Source organism: Triticum aestivum, chromosome 5B (assembly GCF_018294505.1).
Source record: "Triticum aestivum cultivar Chinese Spring chromosome 5B, IWGSC CS RefSeq v2.1, whole genome shotgun sequence".
In the NCBI taxonomy this organism is placed as follows: domain Eukaryota; kingdom Viridiplantae; phylum Streptophyta; class Magnoliopsida; order Poales; family Poaceae; genus Triticum; species Triticum aestivum.
Window position 1 is genome coordinate 686,181,274 of NC_057807.1, and position 23,745 is coordinate 686,205,018.

Here is a 23,745-nt window from a genome sequence, read left to right on the forward strand (position 1 = left end):
GGGCACTCTAGCATCCTTTGTAGGACTAATATTAAGGCAACGGGTAGGTGGGAAAGGTATCCAACCCTCCCTCGCGCTACTTTGGAAGAAACACTAATTCATGGGGCCCGCATGGTCTATGGCGTTGCCCGGCTTCGAAAGGGGATAGACCATGTGTCTTTCTATTTTTGTGCATTAGGATGGGTCATAGGGACTTGTAAAACCATGGTGGATTCCAAGTCTTCACAAGATTCCCTCTCATCACATCGAATTGTGGGACTCACACTCCAAGTCGAGAACCTTCATGGATCATAGTGTTGTTTGTGAAGCAAGTGCCACATCAAAGTTTGTCGGTTTGATATTTCCTTATCACACCGCCCTTGTATACATATATTAGGGCCACATGCAAGTGCGGGAGGCTTTCTGACCCTCCCTCGCGTAGTATTAGACAAAACCCTGATCCATGGGTCCCAAGCGGTCTAGGGCTTTAACTGGCTTCAAAAGGGGTAGACCATAGGTCCTTTAGATTTGATTGTGTTATAAGGTAGGTCGTAGTGAAATGTAAAACCAAGAATGAGCCCATGTCTTCAGAAGATTCCCTCTCGCCGCCTCGAAGTGCAGCACACGCACTCTAAGTCAAGAACCTTCATGGGCGCTAGTCCTATTTTTGAAGTAAGTGCCACATGAAAGTTGTGTACTGGATTCCACATCACATCAACATTATATACATATATTAGGTCCACTTGGAAGTGGGTGAGAGGTTTTCCGATCCTCCCTCACGCAATTTTGGATGAAATGCCAATTCATGGGACTTGACCATCCAGGTCTTCGACCTGCTTCATGAGGGGGTAGACCATGGGTCCTTTCTCTATTTTTGTGTTAGGATAGGTCATTGGCACATTTCAAACCAAGATTCAGCCCATATCTTCACAAGATTCCCTCCCGTTTCCTCGAATATCAGGACTCACACTCTAAGTCCAGAACCTTTGTGTCAGATAGTCCCGTTTGTGAAGAAAATGCCACATCAAAGTAGTCCATTGGATATTTCCACATCATGCCATCCTTTTAAACATATATTAGGGTCACATGCAGGTGGGAACGTTTTTCGACCCTTCCTCGCGTCGCTTCAGATGAAACTTTGATATGTGGTCCCTGCATGGTCTAGGGCTTTGACCGGCTTTAAATGAGGATAGACCATGGGGCCTTTCTCTTTTTGTGTTACGGTAGGTCATAGGTACATGCCAAACCAAGATTGAGCCCAAGTCTTCACAAGATTCCCTCCTGTTGCTTCGAAGTGCAGGACTCACACTTTAAGTTCAGAACCTTTGTGGGTGATAGTCCTATTTGTGAAGCAAGTGCCACATCAAAGTTTTTATTGGATATTTTCGCATCACACAAACTGTGCATACACATATTAGATCCACATGCAAGTAGCTAGGGGAGGTTTTTCGACTCTCACTCGTGCGGTTTCGAATGAAACGGTGCTCCATGGGATTTGAGCGGCTTCAAAAGAGGGTAGACCATGGGAACTTTCTCTTTGTGTGTATTAGGGTAGGTCATAGGGACACATGAAACCAAGATTGAACCCAAGTCTACACAATATTCCCTCCTGTCGCCTCGAATCTTGAGGACTCGTACTCTAAATCTAGAACCTTCGTGTCGGATAGTGTTGTTTGTGAAGCACGTGCCACACCAAAGTTGTTAATTGGATACTTACACATAACACTACCCTTGTATACATATATTAGGCCCACATGATGGTGGTGGTGGGGCAGTGGGGTTGACCCTCGCTCATGCGGTTTTCGATGAAACGATGTCCCATGAGGCTCATGTGGTTCAGGGCTTTGACCGGCTTTGAAAGGGGGTAGACAATGGGGCCTTTCTCTTTTTTGTGTTAGGGTAGGTCATAGGGACATGTCAAACCAAGATTGAGACCATGTCTTCACAAGATTTCTTCACATTACCTCAAAGTGGGGGAATCACCATCTAAGTCCAGACCCTTCGTGCCGGCTCGAAGGGTTGTTAGGGTAGGTCATAGGGGATTTTCTTATGGTCTGTAACAAATTTTAACAGACAAAAAGAGGATAGTCCAGATGCAGTCACCCCGTTCTTTATAAATCTAGAGTGTAGACATTTCCGGGCTTACCGAACAAGGGGTTCGTCGAATCACTTTACTAAGGGTCGGAACAACTTATCCTTTTGCATGTGATTCTAATATGGGTATAGAGGGGGGGATGTCAAGAGTACAACGAAAAGCCAAAACTTTAAAATGGCAAAATGACGCTAATTAATTAGAGAGAGATCGGGAAATTTGGGCTTCGGAAGTGCGATGAAAACTAGCCCGGAGAGAATGTGTGAGAAAGAGGGCAAAGAATAAAATGCAATATGCTAAACATTAAAAAGTCTTTTTCCATTAAAATGCAATATGCTAAACATTAAAATGCAATATGCGTGTAAGCCATTCTTCGTTTCACGGGAACTCGGCTTATATTTCACGATCTTTCAAAAATAAAATAATTCTCTAAAGTAAGCCGATATCTTTCTGATATACACTCGGCTTATAGGCCGCTCTGTCATGGGCCGTCAACCACCTCCATGATGGCCATGTGGCAGGTAACGTTGTCGAGGGCTGACTGTACGATGAGAGCTTTTTTATGTATAATCCAAGTTGGTTTTATAAGCCGAGCCTCTTCTTTCTCACATTCGGCTTAAGAGCAATTATGCCGAGTTCTCGTTCTTTGTCGGGCGTTCTTTAGCTGTACTCGGCTTCTGAGGAGGGAAGCCGAGTGGTTGTGTTTTTAGCTCGGCTTATGTCCAGCCACATGGCGACATATGATTTCCTGTAGTACTGCAGACGAAATTTCTTCCTGAAATTTACACACATAATTTCATTTAAATAGCAAAACAGGAAACTGGAATAAAAGTGAAACGGTCTCTGTAAGTTTTAGCTCTCATTCCCATTTGCACTTTTTTTTTGCGGAGTTCTCGGTTGCCCGTATTTTCATGAACCTCAGTAATCTAAATCAACACCTTGGTTAGCCACTTGCATAATCATGCACCTTTAGTGGAAGTTTTAATCATAATTTATATACAAAATTAGATGAGATGAATATAGTTGTATGTTGATCCGAAGGCTTACGAAGTGATGGAAATATATAAAATATTGAAGACCACTTAGAAATAGACAACCTCGTGCCATTCCAATCGCTGCCAAACACAATCATGGCTCCACATATTTGGTTTTTTATCAATCAGGAGGTTTCGTTAGGCCATGTACATATTGAGAGGCATGATCATAACAATTCCGTGATCATGCTTTTTGATTGGTAGAAACAAGGTCATCATTAGTTTAAAACAATGATCAATAATTTGGAAAATTATTCAAAAACATGCACACACTTTAACAATAGATTTTTGAATTTAAAAATGTTCAAAATAATTTTCAATGAAATTCCAAAATATTCATGAAATTAGGAAATTATCTGATAGTTCTTAAAACATTCACCAATTTGAAAATCATTTGTGAGTTCAAAAAATGTACACGATCTTCAGAAATATTCATGAATATAAAAGTTCAAAAAGTTCTTGAATTTAAAATCAAAAATTACTTGATATTATTAAAAATGTTCACCAATTTGAAAATCCTTTGTGAGTTAAAAATGTTATTGAATTGAAATATTAAAATTGTAAAATTAAATAAGAATACATAACTAACAAATAAACAAAACACAGCAGGAAACATAGAAAAGAAATAAACATCGTATTACTTTCCTTAAATTAGGTGGATACGAGGAAACAACAATGTGTTGCAGGGTCGGCCCATTTACGAAGAGCTCGCTCGAAAGGGTGTGTGTTGCGTATTATTTGCGCTTTATTTTACTCTAGAAGCACCAAATAGGAAATACCCAAAATGAATCATTTTGTAAAATTTCCTATGTCCCATATTATGGTTTGTCCGCGGTGTCGGGGTGATCGCACATGGCTGATTCACGATTTGATCTAAGTGAGAGTCACCGCCCCTTCTGCCTTGGAAGGGCCTCTTTTTTGATCTGCTGCCTTGGTGCTAGTTGTTGTATCCGATGTTCACCTCTCTGTCCTCGGCGTCGCTCTCGCCTTTGTTGCGACAATTGCTTTTTGGTTGAGTTGTGGTTTTCCATTCCCATCGCCCACCTCGGATGTTTCAGGGTCTCTGTTTCGGAACCTCTTTTTAGCAAGCCAGTTGTCTTCTCTAACACAGAACTTGGTCATCATGATCATTAATTCGGACTTGGTTCTTGGTTTGTAATGGCTGAAGTCTCTGGAGAGCCACTTTTCTTTGATGTTGTTCCCGAATACCGCGAGGGCCTCGGCGTCGCTGCAGTCAATGATCTCATTTTCCGTTTTAAGAAAATGATTCCAGAATTTTCGTACCAACTCGCCTAGCTTCTAGAGGATAAGATCTAGGTCGTGAGCATCCAGAGGTTTGACGTATGTGCCCTAGAAATTCACCATAAATTTGGCTTCGAGTGCATCCCAGTTGTCGATGGATCCCGGTGCCAAACTGTGTAGCCAGTGCCGAGATGACCCTTTTAGCTGCAAGGGTAGATAGTTATGGTGTGTAAATCATCGCCATCTGCCACTTGTATTGCGAGGACATAGTCTTCCATCCAAACAGGCAAGTCGGTCGAACCATCGTATTATTTTTCGATGTGTGACGATCTTGAAGCAAGCCGGAAATTTGTGGGCCATTACCCGTTCAGAGAAACAGAGTGGTTGCGTTGCACTTCGGGTGCGAGCTGTATTGATGTCATGACATGCATCATAGTTACTCCTCCTTCAATTCATATAGGGCCTAATGCGCTTTTCAAGACCGCCTTTGACTATTGACAAGATTAATAGTACATGAGATGTATACTTTGAAAATTATATCACTGGAGCTCCTTTTACATACGAATTTGGCGGTATGCTTTGTGTAAGTTGCATGTCATATATTATTGCTCTAACATTTGGTTAAAGTTAGCCTCGAAAAACGCATTAGGCCCTATATAGATGGAAGGAGGGAGTATCAACATCTCCATATTTGGAATAGGTACATGATAATCCCCAAGTGCGAGGAATTATCGCAGGAACTTTACAATGATGGAGGTGGTATGTATGGAGTGTCAAACCCACAAGAAGCTAAAAGATAGGATCGTTATCTCCGAGATCCTAACTACCACTGATACAACCCTACATACGTCGAACGTTTGATTTACCTAGGAAATAAAACTAGAAGTACTTTGCGGGTATGAAAAGATAGATATGCAAGACAATGAGGAACTTGTAATAGAAGTTAGGTGTTATTTAAATAAAAGTATAATAAAATAAAGATAGCGAGTGTAGAAAAGTGGTGATAGGAGGTGCGAAATTGTTCCGATGCAATTAGCTAAGGTACTGGACCTATTATCATCATGCAATTTTATATGTGGGAGAGGCCTCTGCTCACATACTATCCATATTCAGAATCATACATACTTATAAGAGACAATAGCCAAAATACCACTAGTTAGAACCGAACTTGTCAAAATACCACTACGAAAAACCGATTTGCCAATATAGCACTACTTTCAGTTTTCTCTAGCCAAAATACCACTAGTGGCAAACTGAGACTAACACCATCCAAAAAGGACTTGTATGACCTTACCTCTTCACATCCCAAGCTTAAATTTTATTCACAAAAGAGCACCTACAGTGCAACATTTCATCACCAAATTAACATGAATATAGCAACATATAACAACAGACTCAAAACCATCTCACTTTGCATCATTTAACAACAATATAGCAACAGAGGAACCGGTCGAGCTAATCTAGGCAATGCCAAGAAGAGGGCGGCTCAGCAGGTTAGAGTTCCTGCATCAGGCACCAATGGAGGTAGTGGGAGGCCCCGGGCAGGCAAGCAGTAGGGAGGCGGGATGAGGCAGAGAAGGCGGGATGAGGCAGAGAAGGGATGATTGGTGCCGGAGCTGAGGCGTTGGGTGGCCCAGCTATGCGCCCGTGGGCGCGATCAACAAGCGCCAGGCTTCCCAGCCACGCGCCTGCGGGTAGGATCGACGGGCGTCGGGCTTCCCAGCCATGCGCCCAGGGAGGAGATCGGCGAGTGGAGAGGCTACGGGGTGACTGTCGCAGAGGGTTAGAGGGAGAGATGGGCTGTAGGGAGGCGCCGACGAGGGCTGTAGGGAGGCGCTGCCATGACTCTCTGCTGGGTGTGGGAGGGGCTGGAGAGGAAATGTGATTAGGGTTAGCTGTTACGGGGGTAAATTTGGAATACTCAAAAAGCTGACGAGTCCCTAACGGTTTGACTAACAGAAAAAGTTTGACAATTGACAGAAGTGCTGTTTTGACAATGAAAACTGAGCCGAGTGCTATATTGGCAAGTCGTTTTTTTATAGTGGTACTTTGGCAAGCTCAGTTCTGACTAGTGGTATTTTGGCTATTGTCTCTACTTATAATTGGAAATATTAGCCAGCATTCGCAAATACTCACACGTTTATTAAGGTAAACTCAATCGTAGCATTGATATATATTGGTCCCTCTTTAATCCTATATGCATCAATTTTCACGGTGTGGCGAGGTTTCAGTCATCTTGCCGTTGTATGCATAGTTCTGTCAACATGCTACTAACCCTAAGGTGTGATACACAAATGCGGTCATATGATGGGTAGCAAAGGACAATAAGATAACCACATACAACTCAAATCATTCATGCCAATTCACTAATTAACCCATAGGACAAAAAGATGAGTCCAAATTATTAGATGATTTTAATCTTTATTTTGTGCCTACACGGTAAGCTTTGTGGGATTTTACTATGTTCGCGCATTTCATCTTGTCGTTTTCCCCAGGATGTGTTTTTGGAAGTAATTGGAGCACTAAGAACTTCACACAATGGTGATAAAATCACGTCAAAGGAAGTAATAACTAATTACCCCAAAATATAGAAGAGCCTAGGAGAAAGCTGGAGGCTGCATGGCACATCCAGAGCAAAGGGAAACATTTGTCTCACACCAGCTCCCGTACCAAACGTCACCGCCTCCTATTTGTCCACTATTTCCGCCCCATGGAACCGGATCGGAGATCATATGCATACACACACCAAAAACTCGTTTAGAACACGAAACTCTAGCCTCCAGAAGGCATCTCTCATGAGGGATTGATCCAGGATTTCGCCGGCATGACACCGCATTGAGAAGGCATCGTCATCATCTCCATCATCACCATCTCATACCCATATCATTGTAATGTTGGAAATATGCCCTAGAGGCAATAATAAAATGGTTATTATTACATTTCCTTGTTCATAATAATTGTCTAAGGTTCATGCTATAATTGTATTAACCGAAAATCATAATACATATGTGAATACATAGACTGTAATATGTCCCTAGTAAGCCTGTAGTTAGCTAGCTCGTTGATCAATAGATGGTTGTCGTTTCCTGACCATGGACATTGGATGTCATTGATAAAGGGATCACATCATTAGGAGAATGAGATGTGATGGACAAGACACAATCCTAAGCATAGCACAAGATAGTGTAGTTTGTTTGCTAAGAGCTTTTCTAATGTCAAGTATCATTTCCTTAGACCATGAGATTGTGCAACTTCCGGATACTGTAGGAATGCTTTGGGTGTACCAAACGTCACAACGTAACTGGGTGGCTATAAAGGTGCACTACAGGTATCTCCGAAAGTGTCTGTTGAGTTGGCACGAATCGAGACTAGGATTTGTCACTCCGTATGACGGAGAGGTATCTCTGGGCCCACTCGGTAATGCATCATCATAATGAGCTCAATGTGACTAAGGAGTTAGTCACGGGATCATGCGTTACAGAATGAGTAAAGAGACTTGCCGGTAACGAGATTGAACGAGGTATTGGGATACCGACGATCAAATCTCGGGCAAGTAACATACCGGTGAACAAAGGGAATTGTATACGGGATTGATTGAATCCCCGACATCGTGGTTCATCAGATGAGATCACCATGAAACACATGGGAGCCAACATGGGTATCCAGATCCCGTTGTTGGTTATTGGCCGTAGAGATGTCTCGGTCATGTCTGCATGGTTCCCGAACCCGTAGGGTCTACACACTTAAGGTTCGGTGATGCTAGAGTTGTTATGGGAAATAGTATGTGGTTACCGAAGGTTGTTCGGAGTCCCAGATGAGATCCCGGACGTCACGAGGAGTTCCGGAATGATCCGGAGATGAAGATTTATATATGGGAAGTCCTTATTTGGTCGCCGGAAGTGTTCGATCGGGAGTTTACCGGTATTATACCGGGGCCACCGAAGGGGTTCCGGGGGTCCACTTGGAGGGTCCACCTGCCCCGGAGGGCCCTATGGGCTGAATATGGAGGGGAACCATCCCCTAGATTGGCTAGCTAGGCGCCAACTCCCCCCTAGGGCCCATGAGCCTAGGGTTGGGGGAACCCTAAGGGGGGCGCCCCCACCTAGCTTGGCGGCAAGCCTCCCCCTTGCCCCCCCCCCTTTGATGGGATCTAAGGGGGCCGTCCCCCTCTCCCCTTCCCCTATAAATAGTGGGGGTGGGAGGGCTACCGCACCCCTTCCCCTGGAGCAGCCCCTCCCTCCCCAACACCTCCTCCTCCTCCGTAGAGCTTGGTGAAGTCCTGCAGAAATACCACAAGCTCCACCACCACGTCGTCGTGCTGCCGGAGATCTCGCTCAACTTCTCCTCTCCCCTTGCTGGATCAAGAAGGAGGAGACGTCCCCGGGCTGTACGTGTGTTGAACAGGAGGCGCCATCTGTCCGGCGCTAGATCAGATCTTCCGCTATTTGAATCACCGCGAGTACGACTCCATCATCCGTGTTCTTGTAACGCTTCTGCTTAGTGATGTTCAAAAGAATGAAGATGCACTCCCTCCCTCTCTCTCTCTCTCTCTTGTTACTAGAATCTCCTAGATTAATCTTGGTGATACGTAGGAAAATTTTGAATTATTGCCACGTTCGCCAACGGTGGCATCATGAGCCATGTCTATGCGTAGATTATATGCACGAGTAGAACACAAGTAGTTGTGGGCGTTGGTTTGTTCAATTTGCTTACCATTACTAGTCATATCTTGATTTGGGGCCATTGTGGGATGAAGCGGCCCGGACTGACCTTACACGTACTCTTACGTGAGACAGGTTCCGCCGACTGACATGCACTTGTTGCATAAGGTGGCTAGAGGGTGTCTGTCTCTCCCACCTTAGTCGGCTCGGATTTGATGAAAAGGGTCCTTATGAAGGGTAAATAGCAATTGGCATATCACCGTTGTGGCTTTTGCGTAGGTAAGAAACGTTCTTTCTAGAAACCCATAGCAGCCACGTAAAACATGCAACAACAATTAGAGGATGTCTAACTTGTTTTTGCAGGGTATGTTATGTGATGTGATATGGCCAAAAGGATGTGATGAATGATAGATGTGATGTATGAGATTGATCATGTTCTTGTATAGGAATCACGACTTGCATGTCGATGAGTATGACAACCGGCAGGAGCCATAGGAGTTGTCTTAATTTATTGTATGACCTGCATGTCAATGAGAACGCCATGTAATTAGTTTACTTTATTGATAACCGTTAGCCATAGTAGTAGAAGTAATAGTTGGCGAGATAATTTCATGAAGACACGACGATGGAGATCATGGTGTCATGCCGGTGACTAAGGTGATCATGTCACACCTCGAAGATGGAGATCAAAGGCGCAAGATGATATTGGCCATATCATGTCACTTTATGATTTGCATGTCATGTTTGTCATGTTTACATTTTATTTCCTTAGAACGACGGTAGCATAAATAAGATGATCCCTCACTAAAATTTCAAGAAAGTTTTCCCCCTAACTGTGCACCATTGCGAAAGTTCGTTGTTTTGAAGCACCACGTGATGATCGGGTGTGATAGATTCTAACGTTCGCATACAACGGGTGTAAACCAGATTTACACATGCAAAACACTTAGGTTGGCTTGACGAGCCTAGCATGTACAGACATGGCCTCGGAACACGAGAGACCAAAAGGTCGAACATGAGTCGTATAGTAGATAAGATCAACATGAAGATGTTCACCGATGATGACTAGTCTGTCTCACATGATGATCGGATGCGGCCTAGTTGGCTCGGATCATGTATCACTTAGATGACTAGAGGGATGTCTATCTGAGTGGGAGTTCATTAAATAATTTGATTAGTTGAACTTAATTATCATGAACGTAGTCTAAAAATATCTTTACAATATGTCTTGTAGATCAAATGGCCCACGCTAATGTTGCCCTCAACTTCAACGCATTCCTAGAGAAAACCAAGCTGAAAGACGAATGTAGCAACTATACGGACTGGGTCCGAAACTTGAGGATCATCCTCATAGCTGCCAAGAAAGCATATGTCCTTGAAGCACCGCTAGGTGATGCACCCATTTTCCTAGCAACTCAAGACGTTATGAACGCCTGGCAGTCGCGTAGTTACGATTACTCCCTGGTTCAGTGCAGCATGTTTTACAGCTTAGAACCAGGGCTCCAAAAGCGTTTTGAGCAGCACGGAGCATATGAGATGTTCCAAGAGCTGAAACTGGTTTTCGAAGCTCATGCCCGGGTCGAGAGATATGAAGTCTCTGACAAGTTCTACAGTTGTAAGATGGAGGAAAACAGTTCTGTCAGTGAGCATATACTCACTATGTCTGGGTTGCACAACCGTTTGTCTCAGCTGGGAGTTAATCTTCCAGATGACTCGGTCATTGACAGGATCCTCCAGTTGTTGGGGAACGTTGCAGAAAATAAAAAATGTCTACGCTTCACCAAGATCAATCTATGGAGTCATCTAGCAACGAGATAGAGGAGTGCATCTACATACCCTTGTAGATCGCGAGTGAAAGCGTTCAAGAGAACGGGGTTGAGGGAGTCGTACTCGTCGTGATCCAAATCACCGAAAATCCTAGTGCCGAACGGATGGCACCTCCACGTTCAACACACGTACGGTTGGGGAAGACGTCTCCTCCTTATTGATCCAACAAGGGGGAAGGAGAGGTTGATGGAGATCCAGCAGCACGACGGCATGGTGGTGGAAGTAGCGGCAATCTCGACAGGGCTTCGCCAAGCTCAGCGAGAGGGAGAGGTGTTACGGGGGGAGAGGGAGGCGCCAAGGACTAGGGTGCGCAGCCCTCCCTCCCCCTCTTTATATAGGTGCCCTAGGGGGTGTGCCGCCCCCCTAGAGATCCAATCTTAAGGGGGGGCGGCGGCCGAGGGGGGGACTTGCCCCCCAAGTCAAGTGGGGCGCCCCACCCCTAGGGTTTCCAACCCTAGGCGCAGGGGGAGGCCCAAGGGGGGTGCACCAGCCCACCAGGGGCTCGTTCTCTTCCCACTTCAGCACATGGGCCCCTCAGGGATAGGTGGCCCCACCCGGTGGACCCCTGGGACCCTTCCAATGGTCCCGGTACAATACCGGTGACCCCCGAAACATTCCCGGTGGCCGAAACTGGACTTCCTATATACAAATCTTCACCTCCGGACCATTCCGGAACTCCTCGTGACGTCCGGGATCTCATCCGGGACTCCAAACACCTTTCGAGTTACCGCATACTAATATTTCCACAACCCTAGCGTCACCGAACCTTAAGTGTGTAGACCCTATGGGTTCGGGAATCACGTAGACATGACCGAGACAGCTCTCCGGCCAATAACCAATAGCGGGATCTGGATACCCATGTTGGCTCCCACATGTTCCATGTTGATCTCATCGAATGAACCACGATGTCGAGGATTCAAGTAATCCCATATACAATTCCCTTTGTCAATCGGTACGTTACTTGCCCGAGATTCGATCGTCGGTATCCCAATACCTCGTTCAATCTCGTTACCGGAAAGTCACTTTACTCGTACCGTAATGCATGATCCCGTGACCAACTACTTGGTCACATTGAGCTCCTTATGATGATGCATTACCGAGTGGGCCCAGAGATACCTCTCCGTCATACGGAGTGACAAATCCCAGTCTCGATCCATGTCAACCCAACAGACACTTTCGGGGATACCTGGAGTATACCTTTATAGTCACCCAGTTACGTTGTGACGTTTGGTACACCCAAAGCACTCCTATGGTATCATGGTCTAAGGAAATGATACTTGACATTGGAAAAGCTTTAGCAAACGAACTACACGATCTTGTGCTATGCTTAGGATTGGGTCTTGTCCATCACATCATTCTCCTAATGATGTGATCCCGTTATCAATGACATCCAATGTCCATAGTCAGGAAACTATGACTATCTGTTGATCAACGAGCTTGTCAACTAGAGGCTCACTAGGGACATGTTGTGGTCTATGTATTCACACATGTATTACGATTTCCGGATAACACAATTATAGCATGAATAACAGACAATTATCATGAACAAGGAAATATAATAATAATAATTTTATTATTGCCTCTAGGGCATATTTCGAACACTCTCCCACTTGCACTAGAGTCAATAATCTAGTTACATTGTGATGAACCGAACACCCATAGAGTTCTGGTGTTGATCATGTTTTGCTTGCGGAAGAGGTTTAGTCAACGGATCTGCGACATTCAGATTCGTATGCACTTTGCAAATATCTATTCTCCATCTTGAACATTTTCACGAATGGAGTTGAAGCGACGCTTGATGTGCCTGGTCTTCTTGTAAAACCTGGGCTCCTTGGTAAGGGCAATAGCTCCAGCGTTGTCACAGAAGAGAGTGATCGGCCCCGACGCATTGGGTATGACTCCTAGGTCAGTGATGAACTCCTTCATCCATATTGCTTCATGCGCTGCCTCCGAGGCTGCCATGTACTCCGCTTCACATGTAGATCCCGCCACGGCGCTTTGCTTGCAACTGCACCAGCTTACTGCCCCACCATTCAAAATATACACGTATCCAGTTTGTGACTTAGAGTCATCCAGATCTGTGTCGAAGCTAGCGTCGACGTAACCCTTTAAGACAAGCTCTTCGTCACCTCCATAAACGAGAAACATATCCTTAGTCCTTTTCAGGTACTTCAGGATATTCTTGACCGATGTCCAGTGTTCCATGCCGGGATTACTTTGCTACCTTCCTACCAAACTTACGGCAAGGTTTGCATCAGGTCTGGTACACAGCATGGCATACATAATAGACCCTATAGCCGAGGCATAGGGGATGACACTCATCTTTCTCTATCTTCTGCCGTGGTCGGGCATTTAGCCGAGCTCAATTTCACACCTTGCAACACAGGCAAGAACCCCTTCTTGGACTGATCCATATTGAACTTCTTCAATATCTTATCAAGGTATGTGCTTTGTGAAAGACCTATGAGGCGTCTCAATCTATCCCTATAGATCTTGATGCCTAATATGTAGGCCGCTTCTCCAAGGTCCTTCATTGAAAAACACTTATTCAAGTAGGCCTTTATGCTGTCCAAAAGTTCTATATCATTTCCCATCAAAAGTATGTCATCTACATATAATATGAGAAATGCTACAGAGCTCCCACTCACTTTCTTGTAAACGCAGGCTTCTCCATAAGTCTGCATAAACCCAAACGCTTTGATCATCTCATCAAAGTGAATGTTCCAACTCCGAGATGCTTGCACCAGCCCATAAATGGATCGCTGGAGCTTGCATACCTTGTTAGCATTCTTAGGATCGACAAAACCTTCTGGTTGCATCATATACAGTTCTTCCTTAAGATAGCCGTTAAGGAATGCCGTTTTGACGTCCGTTTGCCATATCTCATAATCATAGTATGCGGCAATTGCAAACATGATTCAGACGGACTTCAGCTTAGCTACGAGAGAGAATGTCTCATCGTAGTTAAGCCCTTGAACTTGTCAATAACCCTTAGCAACAAGTCGAGCTTTATAGATGGTAACATTACCATCTGCGTCCGTCTTCTTCTTAAAGATCCATTTATTTTCTATCGCTCGCCGATCATCGGGCAAGTCTGTCAAAGTCCATACTTTGTTTTCATACATGGATCCTATCTCGGATTTCATGGCTTCAAGCCATTTGTTGGAATCTGGGCCCACCATCGCTTCTTCATAGTTCGAAGGTTCACCGTTGTCTAACAACATGATTTCCAGGACAGGGTTGCCATACCACTCTGGTGTGTGGAACGTGTCCTTGTGGACCTACGAAGTTCAATAGTAACTTGATCCGAAGTACCTTGATCATCATCATTAATTTCCTCTCTAGTCGGTGCAGGCACCACAGGAACATCGTCCTGACCTGCGCTATTTACCGGTTCAAGAGGTAGTACTTCATCAAGTTCCACTTTCCTCCCACTTACTTCTTTCGAGAGAAACTCTTTCTCCAGAAAGGTCCCGTTCTTGGCAACAAAGATATTGCCTTCGGATCTAAGGTAGAAGGTATACCCAATGGTTTCCTTAGGGTATCCTATGAAGACGCACTTTTCCGACTTGGGTTCGAGCTTTTCAGGTTGAAGTTTCTTGACATAAGCATCGCATCCCCAAACTTTTAGAAACAACAGGTTAGGTTTCTTCCCAAACCATAATTCATATGGTGTCGTCTCAACGGATTTAGACGTTGCCCTATTTAAAGTGAATGCAGCTGTCTCTAGAGCGTATCCCCAAAATGTTAGCGGTAAATCGGTGAGTGACATCATAGATCGCACCATATCCAATAGAGTGCGATTACGATGTTCGGACACACCGTTACGCTAAGGTGTTCCAGGCGGCGTGAGTTGTGAAACAATTCCACATTTCCTTAAGTGCGTACCAAATTCGTGACTTAAATATTCTCCTCCACGATCTGATCATAAGAACTTTATTTTTCGGTCACGTTGATTCTCTACCTCATTCTGAAATTCCTTGAACTTTTCAAAGGTCTCAGACTTGTGTTTCATCAAGTAGACATACCCATATCTACTTAAGTCATCAGTGAGAGTGAGAACATAACGATAGCCACCGCGAGCCTCAACGCTTATTGGACCGCACACATCAGTATGTATAATTTCCAATAAGTTGGTTGCTCGCTCCATTGTTCCGGAGAACGGAGTCTTGGTCATTTTGCCCATGAGGCATGGTTCGCACGTGTCAAATGATTCGAAATCAAGAGACTCCAAAAGTCCATCTGTATGGAGCTTCTTCATGCGTTTGACACCAATGTGACCAAGGCGGCAGTGCCACAGATATGTGAGACTACCATTATCAATCTTACATCTTTTGGTATTCACACTATGAATATGTGTAACATCACGTTCGAGATTCATTAAGAATAAACCATTGACCAGCGGGGCATGACCATAAAACATATCTCTCATATAAATAGAACAACCATTATTCTAGGATTTAAATGAGTAGCCATCTCGTATGAAACGAGATCCAGATACAATGTTCATGCTCAAAGCTGGCACTAAATAACAATTATTGAGGTTTAAAACTAATCCCGTAGGTAAATGTAGAGGTAGCGTGCCGACGGTGATCACATCAACCTTGGAACCATTCCCGACGCGCATCGTCACCTCGTCCTTCGCCAGTCTCCGTTTATTCCGCAGCTCCTGTTTTGAGTTACAAATATGAGCAACCGCACTGGTATCAAATACCCAGGAGCTACTACAAGTACTGGTAAGGTACACATCAATTACATGTATATCACATATACCTTTAGTGTTGCCGGCCTTCTTGTCCGCTAAGTACTTGGGGCAGTTCCGCTTCCAGTGACCGTTCCCTTTGCAATAAAAGCACTCAGTCTCAGGTTTGGGTCCATGCTTTGGCTTCTTCCCGGCAACTAGCTTACCGGGCGTGGCAACTCCCTTGTTGTCCTTCTTGAAGTTCTTTTTACCCTTGCCTTTCTTGAAACTAGTGGTTTTATTGACCATCAACACTTGATGTTCCTTTTTGATTTCCACCTCCGCTGATTTTAGCATTGAAAATAGTCCAGGAATAGTTTTCACCATCCCCTGCACATTGTAGTTCATCACAAAGCTCTTGTAGCTAGGTGGGAGCGACTGAAGGATTCTGTCAATGACCGCCTCGTCTGGGAGGTTAATGTCCAGCTGGGACAAGCGGTTGTGCAACCCAGACATTTTGACTATGTGCTTGCTAACAGAACTATTTTCCTCCATCTTACAACTTTAGAACTTGTCGGAGACTTCATATCTCTCGACCCGGGCATGAGCTTGGAAAACCATTTTCAGCTCTTGGAACATCTCATATGCTCCGTGCTGTTCAAAATGCTTTTGGAGCCCCGGTTCTAAGCTATAAAGCATGCCACACTGAACGAGGGAGTAATCATCAACGGGCGACTGCCAAGCGTTCATAACGTCTTGGTTCGCTGGGACGGGTGCTTCACCTAGTGGTGCTTCTAGGACATATGCTTTCTTGGCAGCTATGAGGATGATCCTCAGGTTCCGGACCCAGTCCGTATAGTTGCTGCCATCATCTTTTAGCTTGGTTTTCTCTAGGAACGCGTTGAAGTTGAGGTTGACATGAGCGTGGGCCATTTGATCTACAAGACATTTTGCAAAGGTTTTAGACTAAGTTCACGATAATTAAGTTCATCTAATCAAATTATTTAATGAACTCCCACTCAGATAGACATCCCTCTAGTCATCTAAGTGATACATGATCCGAGTCAACTAGACCGTGTCTGATCATCACGTGAGACGGACTAGTCATCATCGGTGAACATCTCCATGTTGATCGTATCTTCTATACGACTCATGCTTGACCTTTCAGTCTCTTGTGTTCCGAGGCCATGTCTGTACATGCTGGGCTCGTCAAGTCAACCTAAGTGTTTTGCATGTGTAAATCTGGCTTACACCCTTTGTATGTGAATGTTAGGATCTATCACACCTGATCATCACGTGGTGCTTCGAAACAACAAACTTTCGCAACGGTGCACAGTTAGGGGGAACACTTTCTTGAAATTGTTATGAGGGATCATCTTATTTACTACCGTCGTTCTAAGCAAATAAGATGCAAAAAACATGATAAACATCACATGCAATCAAATAGTGACATGATATGGCCAATATCATATTGCTCCTTTGATCTCCATCTTCGGGGCGCCATGATCATGACACCATGATCTCCATCATCATGATCTCCATCATTGTGTCTCCATGAAGTTGTTCGCCAACTATTACTTCTACTACTATGGCTAACGGTTTAGCAATAAAGTAAAGTAATTACATGGCGTTTATTCAATGACACGCAGGTCATATAATAATTAAGACAACTCCTATGGCTCCTGCCGGTTGTCATACTCATCGACATGCAAGTCGTGATTCCTATTACAAGAACATGATCAATCTCATACATCACATATATATCATTCATCACATCCTTTTGGCCATATCACATCACAAGGCATATGCTGCAAAAACAAGTTAGACGTCCTCTAATTGTTGTTGCATGTTTTTACGTGGCTCCAATAGGGTTCTAGCAAGAACGTTTCTTACCTACGTCAAAACCACAATGTGATATGCCAATTTCTATTTACCCTTCATAAGGACCCTTTTCATCGAATCCGATCCGAATAAAGTGGGAGAGACAGACACCCGCTAGCCACCTTATGCAACTAGTGCATGTCAGTCGGTGGAACCTGTCTCACGTAAGCGTACATGTAAGGTCGGTCTGGGCCGCTTCATCCCACGATGCCGCCGAAACAAGATAAGATTAGTAGTGGCAAGTAAATTGACAAAATCTACGCCCACAACAAATTTGTGTTCTACTCGTGCATAGAAACTACGCATAGACCTAGCTCTGATAGCACTTTTGGGGAACGTTGCAGAAAATAAAAAAAATCTACGCTTCACCAAGATCAATCTATGGAGTCATCTAGCAATGAGATAGAGGAGTGCATCTACATACCCTTGTAGATCGCGAGCAGAAGCGTTCAAGAGAACAGGGTTGAGGGAGTCGTACTTGTCATGATCCAAATCACCGAATATCCTAGTGCCGAACGGACGGCACCTCCGCGTTCAACACACGTACGGTTGGGGAAGACGTCTCCTCCTTCTTGATCCAGCAAGGGGGAAGGAGAGGTTGATGGAGATCCAGCAGCACGACGGCGTGATGGTGGAAGTAGCGGCAATCTTGGCAGGGCTTCGCCAAGCTCAGCGAGAGGGAGAGGTGTTACGGGGGGAGAGGGAGGCGCCAGGGACTAGGGTGCACAGCCATCCCTCCCCCCCTCTTTATATAGGGGCCCTAGGGGGTGCACCGGCCCCCTAGAGATCCAATCTCAAGGGGGGGGGGCGGCCAAGGGGGGGACTTGACCCCCAAGTCAAGTGGGGCGCCCCCCACCCCTAGGGTTTCCAACCCTAGGCGCAGGGGGAGGCCCAAGGGGTGCGCACCAGCCCACCAGGGGCTGGTTCCCTTCCCACTTCAGCCCATGGGGCCCTCCGGGATAGGTGGCAACACCCGGTGGACCCCCGGGACCCTTCCGGTGGTCTCGGTACAATACCGGTGACCCCCGAAACTTTCCCGGTGGCCGAAACTGGACTTCCTATATACAAATCTTCACCTCCGGACCATTCCGGAACTCCTCGTGACGTCCGGGATCTCATCCGGGACTCCGAACAAGTTTCGGGTTACCGCATACTAATATCTCTACAACCCTAGCGTCACCGAACCTTAAGTGTGTAGACCCTACGGGTTCGGGAATCACGTAGACATGACCAAGACATCTCTCCGGCCAATAACCAACAGCGGGATCTGGATACCCATGGTGGCTTCCACATGTTCCATGATGATCTCATCGAATGAACCACGATGTCAAGGATTCAAGTAATCCCGTATATAATTCCCTTTGTCAATCGGTACGTTACTTGCCCGAGATTCGATCGTCGGTATCCCAATACCTCATTCAATCTCGTTACCAGCAAGTCACTTTACTCGTACCGTAATGCATGATCCCGTGACCAACCACTTGGTCACATTGAGCTCATTATGATGATGCATTACTGAGTGGGCCCAGAGATATCTCTCCGTCATACGGAGTGACAAATCCCAGTCTCGATCCGTGTCAACCCAACAGACACTTTCGGGGATACCTGTAGTATACCTTTATAGTCACCCAGTTACGTTGTGACGTTTGGTACACCCAAAGCACTCCTACGGTATCCGGGAGTTACACGATCTCATGGTCTAAGGAAATGATACTTGACATTGGAAAAGCTTTATCAAATGAACTACATGATCTTGTGCTATGCTTAGGATTGGGTCTTGTCCATCACATCATTCTCCAAATGATGTGATCTCGTTATCAATGACATCCAATGTCCATAGTCAGGAAACCATGACTATCTGTTGATCAACGAGCTAGTCAACTAGAGGCTCACTAGGGACATGTTGTGGTCTATGTATTCACACATGTATTACGATTTCCGGATAACACAATTATAGCATGAATAACACACAATTATCATGAACAAGGAAATATAACAATAATCATTTTATTATTGCCTCTAGGGCATATTTCCAACACCAGTCGCTCCCACCTGGCTACAAAAGCATTGTCATGAACTACAATATGCAAGGGATGGAGAAGTCCATTCCTGAGTCATTTTCAATGCTGAAATCAGCGGAGGTGGAAATTAAGAAGGAACATCAAGTGTTGATGGTGAATAAGACCACTAGTTTCCAGAAAGGCAAGGGTGAAAAGAACTTCAAGAAGGATGGCAAGGGAGTTGCCGCGCCCGGTAAATCAGTTGTGGGAAGAAGTCAAACAATGGACCCAAGCCCGAGACTCAGTGCTTTTATTGCAAGGGAAATGGTCACTGGAAGCGGAACCGCCCCAAGTACTTAGCGGATAAGAAGGCCGGCAACACCAAAGGTATATGTGATATACATGTTATTGATGTGTACCTTACTGGCGCTCGAAGTAGCTCCTGGGTATTTGATACCGATGCGGTTGCTCATATTTGTAACTCAAAACAGGAGTTGCAGAATAAGCGGAGACTAGCGAAGGACGAGGTGATGATGCGCGTCGGCAATGGTTCCAAGGTCGATGTGATCACCGTCGGCACGCTACCTCTACATTTATCTACGGGAGTAGTTTTAAACCTCAAAAATTGTTATTTAGTGCCATCTTTGAGCATGAACATTGTATCTGGATCTCGTTTAATGTGAGATGGCTACTCATTTAAATCCGAGAATAATGGTTGTTCTATTCACATGAAAGATATGTTTTATGGTCATGCCCTGCTGGTCAATGGTTTATTTTTATTGAATCTCGAACGTGATGTTACACATATTCATAGTGTGAATACCAAAAGATGTAAGGTTGTTAATGATAGTCCCACATACTTGTGGCACTGCCGCCTTGGTCAAATTGGTGTCAAACGCATGAAGATACTCCATGCAGATGGACTTTTGGAGTCTCTTGATTATGAATCATTTGACACATGCGGACCATGCCTCATGGGCAAAATTACCAAGACTCCATTCTCCGAACAATGGAGCGAGCGACCAACTTGTTGGAAATAATACATACTGATGTGTGTGGTCCAATGAGCGTTGAGGCTCGCGGTGGCCATCTTTATGTTCTCACCCTCACTGATGACTTGAGTATGGGTATATCTACTTAATGAAACACAAGTCTGAGACCTTTGAAAAGTTCAAGGAATTTCAGAGTGAGGTAGATAATCAACATGACAGGAAAATAAAGTTTTTTATGATCAGATCGTGGAGGAGAATATTTGAGTCACGAGTTTGGTATGCACTTAAGGAAATGTGGAATTGTTTCACAACTCACGCCGCCTGGAACACCTCAGCGTAATGGTGTGTCCGAACGTCATAATCGCACTCTATTGTATATGGTGCGATCTATGATGTCTCTTAACGATTTACCCCTATCATTTTGGGGTTATGCTTTAGAGACAGCCGCATTCACTTTAAATACAACACCGTCTAAATCTGTTGAGATGACACCGTATGAATTATGGTTTGGGAAGAAACCTAAGCTGTCATTTCTAAAAGTTTGGGGATGCAATGCTTATGTTAAGAAACTTCAACCTGAAAAGCTCGAACCCAAGTCGGAAAAATGCGTCTTCATAGGATGCCCTAAGTAAACCATTGGGTACACCTTCTACCTTAGCTCCGAAGGCAAGATCTTTGTTGCCAAGAACGGATCCTTTCTAGAGAAAGAGTTTCTCTTGAAAGAAGTAAGTGGGAGGAAAGTAGAACTTGATGAAGTACTGCCTCTTGAACCCGAAAGTAGCATAGCTCAGGAAGATGTTTCTGTGGTGCCTGCACCGACTAGAGAGGAAGTTAATGATGATGATCATGAAACTTCAGATCAAGTTGCTACTGAACTTCGTAGGTCCACAAGGACACGTTCCACACCAGAATAGTACGGTAACCCTGTCCTGGAAATCATGTTGTTAGACAACGGTGAACCTTCAAACTATGAAGAAGCGATGGCAGGCCTGGATTCCAACAAATGGCTTGAAGCCATGAAATCCGAGATAGGATCCATGTATGAAAACAAAGTATGGACTTTGACAGACTTGCCCGATGATCGGCAAGCCATAGAAAATAAATGGATCTTTAAGAAGAAGACTGACGCGGATGGTAATGTGACCGTCTATATGGCTCGGCTTGTTGCTAAGGGTTATCGACAAGTTCAAGGGGTTGACTACGATGAGACCTTCTCACCCGTAGCGAAGCTGAAGTCCGTCAGAATCATGTTAGGAGTTGCCACATTCTATGATTATGAGATATGGAAAATGGACGTCAAAATGACATTCCTTAATGGTTTCCTAAAGGAAGAATTGTATATGATGCAGCCAGAAGGTTTTGTCGATCTTAAGAATGTTGACAAGGTATGCAAGCTCCAGCGCTCCATCTATGGTCTGGTGCAGGAATCTCGAAGTTGGATCATTCACTTTGATGAAATGATCAAAGCGTTTGGGTTTATGCAAACTTGTGGAGAAGCCTGTGTTTACAAGAAAGTGAGTGGGAGCTCTGTAGCATTTCTCATATTATATGTGGATGACATACTATTGATGGGAAATGTTATAGAACTTTTGGAAAGCATAAAGGCCTACTTGAATAAGTGTTTTTCAATGAAGGACCTTGGAGAAGCTGCTTACATATTACACATCAAGATCTATAGAGATAGATCGAGACGCCTCATCGGTCTTTCACAAAGCACATACCTTGATAAGATATTGAAGAAGTTCAATATGGATAAGTCCAAGAAAGAGTTCTTGCCTGTATTGCAAGGTGTTAAATTGAGCACGGCTCAATGCCCGACCTCGGAAGAAGATAGAGAAAAGATGAGTGTCATCTCCTATGCCTCAGCCATAGGGTCTATTATGTATGCCATGTTGTGTACCAGACCAGATGTGAACATTGCCGTAAGTTTGGTAGGGAGGAACCAGAGTAATCACGGCATGGAACACTGGATAGCGGTCAAGAATATCCTGAACTACCTGAAAAGGACTAAGGATATGTTTCTCGTTTATGGAGGTGACGAAGAGCTCATCGTAAAGGGATACGTCGTTGCTAGCTTCGACATAGATCTGGATGACTCCAAGTCACAAACAGGATACGTGTGTATTTTGAATGGTGGGGCAGTCAGTAGGTGTAGTTGCAAGCAAAGTGTTGTGGCGGGGTCTACATGTGAAGCAGAGTACATGGCAGCCTCGGAGGCAGCACATGAAGCAATCTGGATGAAGGAGTTCATTACTGACCTAGGAGTTATTCCCAACGCGTCGGGTGATGTCTACTACGCAACCTTCTTCTTGTAGACGTTGTTGGGCCTCCAAGTGCAGAGGTTTGTAGGACAATAGCAAATTCTCCTCAAGTGGATGACCTAAGGTTTATCAATCCGTGGGAGGCGTAGGTTGAAGATGGTCTCTCTCAAGCAACCCTGCAACCAAATAACAAAGAGTCTCTTGTGTCCCCAACACACACAATACAATGGTAAATTGTATAGGTGCACTAGTTCAGCGAAGAGATGGTGATACAAGGGCAATATGGACGGTAGATATAGGTTTCTGAAATTATAAAAAACAGCAAGGTAACTAATGATAAAAGTGAGCACAAACGGTATTGCAATGCTAGGAAACAAGGCCTAAGGTTCATACTTTCACTAGTGCAAGTTCTCTCAACAATAATATTACTGGATCGTATAACTACCCCTCAACATGTAACAAAGAGTCACTCCAGATTCACTAACATCGGAGAACAAATGAAGAGATTATTCTAGGGTATGAAACCACCTCAAAGTTATTCTTTCTGATCGATCTATTCAAGAGTTTGTACTAGAATAACACCTTAAGACACAAATCAACCAAAACCCTAATGTCACCTAAATACTCCAATGTCACCTCAAGTATCCGCGGGTATGATTATATGATATGCATCACACAATCTGTAGCGACCAGACCTAAAACAGTCTGATCTCTGTGCATCAGTGTCATCCCTGGATCGGTAATGCTGACACGCATAGTACTTGAGGATTTATAACAGAGTAGCAATCACACACTTATTACATTGAATGTCTCTAAAGAAAATTATTACAATAATATGGCTTAAGGCCATCTAAAACGATAACAGTGGAAGGTTTGGAAGATAAAGTGAGTCCATCAACTCCAACGGCATCACTGAGTGTAATACAATGACCTATGGCACCTTACTCGTTGTTAGAAGAGTCTGCAACATGAATGTTGCAGCCCGAAACGGGTCAGCACATGGAATATGCTGGCAATGTAACACAAGAGAGTAATGAACAGAATAAATGCTACCACTACATGCATATATGGCTGGTAGAAAGCTCTATGGTTACA